The sequence below is a fragment of the Gavialis gangeticus genome, unplaced genomic scaffold (assembly GCF_001723915.1).
Source record: "Gavialis gangeticus isolate Ggan-Ray unplaced genomic scaffold, GavGan_comp1, whole genome shotgun sequence".
In the NCBI taxonomy this organism is placed as follows: Eukaryota; Metazoa; Chordata; order Crocodylia; family Gavialidae; genus Gavialis; species Gavialis gangeticus.
The window spans coordinates 17,209,474-17,214,677 of record NW_017729025.1 but is presented as its reverse complement, the minus strand read 5'-3'; the positions used below and the strand labels follow the sequence as shown (position 1 = coordinate 17,214,677).

Here is a 5,204-nt window from a genome sequence, read left to right as displayed (position 1 = left end):
TCCTGTGCTGTCCCTTGCTCCCGACCCACATACCCCAGCTCTGCCAGTGCCCCTCAAAAGGACCCTCCCCATCCCCTTCCCCCTCTGCTGGAGGCAGGCAACCCCCCCACCAACCCTCCTGCTCTGCCACAGCCCCCCAACTCAGACTTATCTGCTTGCAGCTCTCTGCCTACAGTCATCCCTCCCCTTGCTCCCACCAGCAGAGCAAAGCAAAAACCCAGACATTTGCTCAGAATTGAAAAACCCGCCTGGACAGAGATAGGAGGACTCAAAAAGAGGACGTGTCTGGGAAAACTCGGACATATGGTAATCCTATTTTTCTTATTGCATACCCCCTCCCAGATTTACCAGCTGCCCACATATCCTTACCAGAATACTTTAACCCCTTAAATGCCAATTTATTATAATAAAAATTAAATTCACCATTACACAATTTCTCCTGCGTAACCCCCAGAGATGTCTTGTGTACCCTCAGGGGTACTCGTACCACAGCTTGGGAACCCCTTCTCTAGTATAAATCTACCAAATGTCCTGGCCAAGCAGCTTGAAAAACGTTCTCCTGGCCTCCTTGAGGAATTTAAATATGAGTCACCCCAGTCAGCCACACCCACGCTGTGTCCTCCTGCTCCCACACCCACGCTGTGCCCTCCTGATCCCAAAGGCTCTGCTACTCCCAAGTCCGGAGGAAATGCACCAAGAGTGGGGATGCTGTGTCTCAACATGGTACTGCTTGGCAATATGAAGCTCTCTGGTGTGAAAGCAAATCAGTGCCCTTTCTTCTCCTGTCCCCCTGAGGCCGGGAAAATGGTAAGTAGAGGCTGACTCCCAAAAGTGACAGTCTGTGGCCAGTGAGCAAAAAGCCTCTCACAGGTAGTTGGAATTTGACTATTCAGCTTCGCAGGTGCATTAGTTTGGGAGTGAGCCAAGGGCTTGTCCAGAGCAAATGAACAAGACCAGTGGCCCAGGCACCCAGCCCTTCCTGGAGCAAGAAAGAAGTCTGTGCTTGCAGGAGGAGAGATGGGGCCCAGCCTGTGCCGACAACACTGGGTGGCAGCATGAGCCAGGCTGGGCGGTGGAGAGCTGCTGTTGCGCTGGACACAGACACCTGTCTCCTGTACGCTGTGGAGGAGCTGGGTGAGGGGAATCGATTCATACCATTTACAGATGCACAGTCATGACTCATATCTCAGAGAGGCCAACCTGCCCTCGTCTACCTCCGAAAGCTGGCAGGGAATCCTTCTCAGACATCTGGGGTGACGTGAGACGCTCTCCCTCAGAAAGCTGGGGTAGCAGTGGTTCTTAACTTCTTATTCATTTTCTCTGGCAAACCCACTCCTGGTTTGAGCCTGACACATTTAACTCATTTTCCCTCTGTTTTTTGTGGGGCTTGTGACCCCACTTCATTGCTGCAAACATGCAGTTTGAGGTAGGGTCTTGCAGGGGCCTTTTAGCAGTGGGGAGTAGTGTCGACACTCCCCAAAGCAGGAAGAGGCATGGTGCTTGGACCCCTTAACAGGCCTGAAATACATTTTGGAGAATCTGAAAGACTGGTACAGGAAAATGAGAGAGCTGGGATTGTACAGCACCATAAGGCTAATTGCATCATCATGAGAAACACATTTGGAGCATTAACCGAGTGGTGATAGAAGTCCCTTGGTTTGGCCCTTTCTACTCCTGCAGTTAAATCATTGTCAACAGGTGCTTTCATCATCAGTGCTGACAACAGATGTCGGGACTACTTGGCATATTTTTCCAATTTTACCTACCAGCAGGCTTTAATGGTATGGAGAGAAAACTGGGTCTAAAACATAGAACTAAGGTAATATAATTTGAATGTACAGAAATATCAGTTAGGATCCAATGCTGGTCTTGACTGAGCCAGGACACACACACATGCAGTGGAACAGGAATTGTAAAATTGAATTTGGAAAATCTGCACAATACTCTGCAGAAGGAATTTGGTTTTCATGCCCACTCCTTAGGCTTTCCAGTACTGTCACCTTAATATATAGCATAAGCAAAAAACCCCCAAACCTGTGCTTAATCTAAGAAGTCTTTTAGCTCCTAGTGTGTCATGGTCCCAAATCCACCTGAAGTCTATGCAGGGTTCAACTAAAAAACAAAAACCCTGCGGTACTAACTAGTTGCTATCGCCATGTGAAACCTGGGGAGGCAGGATGGGGATTTGGCACGTCAGAGTAATCTCTGCAGGAAGGGGCTTATAAAACTTCTTGAACCTGTCCCGTACCCCCACATCCCCAACAAACAGCATCCTAAAGGCAATGCTTCTTCCATAGATTGTATTTCCCTGTGCCATCAGGGGCTAATGGAGTTTAGTTCCACTCTTAATTAAAGGACACGTGAGCTGTGATGGACTTTTCTAGTTGGATTGTTTTACTTTCGTAGTAATGTGAATAAAATTAGTGATGATGGGCAAAGACCAAAGCAGCTTTGTGATGGCTTGAACATCATTTATTCCAAGGGTCAGATTTGTAAAGTTATTTAGGTTCCTGAAAATGCAGATAGGTGGCTTGTAGGATTTTTGAAATCTCTTCAATAAGCTGTGTGGACACATTGTTTTGGATGGGAGTTAGGCATGTAACCTGTTCAGGAATTTGAAAAATTCCACTTGGTACCTTTAGACTACACGCTATCTGTAGGTGGCTAAGTACCTTTGCAACTTGTCCCAGGGGCTGCTTTATTTCACTTTGCTTAGAAGATTTTTTATGGACAGACGTGTGGCTTTAGTGTATAACTGAGATTTGCACTATGATTACTGTTTTTCAAAATGCTTTAAAAATAAGAACTAGTGAGTTCTGGGAACACTTGAGTCATCTATTAAATGACGTCCCGTTAATTTCTTTCTCGATTTGAAAAGACATGCTGTTAAACATTGCTAATATGAATGCAGGTTCAAGATTAGAGAATATTGCAGGATATGCTTTTAATGAGGCTTGTAAATAGATGACCAGAAGTGTTTGAAGTGATTAAAAATTCAAGTTCAAACCAGACTAGTTATATTGAGATTCTCCATTCGCACTTTATGGGGGGAGAAAAAAGTTAATTTAGCTTTTAAAACCTCATTTGTACATCCACTGTTGCTGGTTAATTGATTCTTTGAATGACTTGGGTCTGAGTGAGTGTTAAACGTGTTATGTGCAAAATAGTAATGGGAATCATTGTGGTACATTGTGAGAGTGAAATAAACCCAGGGAATATCTTTAGCTAGAAAAAGCCAACATTGTGTACAGGCGCCCTATGACAATACTTGGCTTATAAAACTACTTCAGTTCTGTAGGAGCTCTAACTGCAGGGAACAACAAGCTTATGAATTTGTTGTGTCAGAAGGAAAGGGGAGGAACTTAGATTTAGGTCTTGCCTCCACTGGGAAAGGAAACATTGAGAGTGTCTGTGTAATCTTGTACTGATGAGCTGGCATTGCGCTGCTTTATCAAGATCAGTATTTCAGATCCTCTGCCCTATGGTGTGAGTGATGGTGATTTTAGAATTGCTGCGAGAAAGAAGAAAAGGAAACTAATCCAGAAATGATGGGTGAAATGCAAGCTGGCATTTAATGCTGTGAGAAACCTGAAGAGCAGAAAACTATTCGATACCAATCAGGTATGTGGTGAATTGGGTTACATATATTTGTTAAATGTTGTAAAAACTGATAGCCACTAGGTATATCAACAGTAAAATACTTCCGTGCGGCAATCTCATTTCATTTATGGTTTAAGAGGCTTATCCTTTTACAAATTATGGTTTCTAAAGTATGATCAATGTGTGTTAGCTTGTACAGATAAAAATAATCCCGAAACAGGTTTATCTCTGCAAAAATTCTTTGGTTTCTCATACCATTTCCAGGACTTTGGACTATAGCATCTTGATTTTTTTTCTTAAGATGCTTTTAACAAAAGTTTATTAACATGGCACTGCTGGAGTGAAGCAGAGGTGAATATTTGCATGCAAATTCTAGGAAAACAAATGACTTGAGAGTTTCTTTACAACAACGCATTGTAAAAGCCATTTGGTAACGTGGAAGGGTCTGATCCAAAGCCTAATGGATTAAATAGGAATCTTTGACATAAGTGGCTTTTGGATTGGACCCTTCCTGGACTGTGATGCACTGAAGCTCCAAAACATGTTAGGAGCCTCCTTTTTCAATCTTTGTTCTTTCAGCCACTCTATTTGCCTAAGTGATTTCCCGTTTCTGTTGTTCAGTGGCTAAGATTTCACTGCCAGGTGTCTGCTTCATTTTTTTAAATATAAAGAACATTTCTTTGATATTGAAAAAGGTTTTCCCAAGTAGACAAGAGAGGGCAAGCCTTGTTTGTTAAGGGCCCTTTTAAAAATTCTAAGGTCCTGGTGTTATAACTGGAATTATAATGCTAAAACTAAGATAATACATTTATTCTGAATTAATACTAATATGCGACTGTATGAAGCCATCATTGGTAAGCAGAGATCTTCATAGAAATCAATTAGGCAGTCTCCCTAAAAAAAAAAACAGTGGAATCATCTAAATCTTATTACTAGACCCATTTAATAAAACTTAAAGTTTGGAAAAAATAAAATGCATATAAAATTGCAGTCAACTCTGATACAGACATCACTGTTTCATAAAACCAATAACATAAAAACCCTGAAAACAGCACATAAAAATTATGGCTGTTTATCTAAGTAAAAAAAAGTTTTGGTAGGACTGACAGCACCCAGAGAAGCAATCTTTGTAATATTAAGTGATACAGCCTCAGATTCTGAATTGCTGGATATAATTAGCAATCTTATTTCTTTTCACACTCTGAAATTATTTTTGCAACCACAGATATCTTTTGGAGGAAAAAGAATAATGTGGAAGGGTAGTATCTTTTAACTGGTATCTTTTACGTTTCTGATTCCCAGCACACAATAGTCAGTAACTACTTTTCAGGTTTTAACAAAAGTTCCTGTGAACTGTATCTAGTTAATGTTATTTATATACACTAACTTAGCAAAGATAGATGGTCTGTTCAGTGTCTTTCCAATCATACACAAAATGTCTATGTAAGATTGCAACCTACTTTCCCCCGTTCTTTTCAGAGTAAGGAACAGAGCTAGCATTGGCATACTTAGACTATCAAAATTACATGTGCCCAGACGATAATAGATTCCTTCCTTATAGATTTTTCCAAAGGGAAAGGGGAAGCGAGGGGGGGGGGGGCAGG

The 5,204-nt window shown here is 41.9% G+C and overlaps 1 protein-coding gene across 2 annotated transcripts in view; it reads left to right on the top strand.

Moving 5' to 3' along the window:
• The first annotated feature begins 3,402 nt into the window (after window positions 1–3,402).
• ESR2 (estrogen receptor 2) overlaps window positions 3,403–5,204 on the top strand; it is a 79,349-nt gene continuing 77,547 nt past the window's right edge. The window contains exon 1 of one of the 2 annotated variants that reach the window (XM_019518447.1): window positions 3,403–3,621. The gene's annotated coding sequence lies outside the window, so the exon portion shown is untranslated. The remainder of the gene's footprint in view (window positions 3,622–5,204) is intronic. The other variant, XM_019518446.1, reaches the window with a different exon arrangement.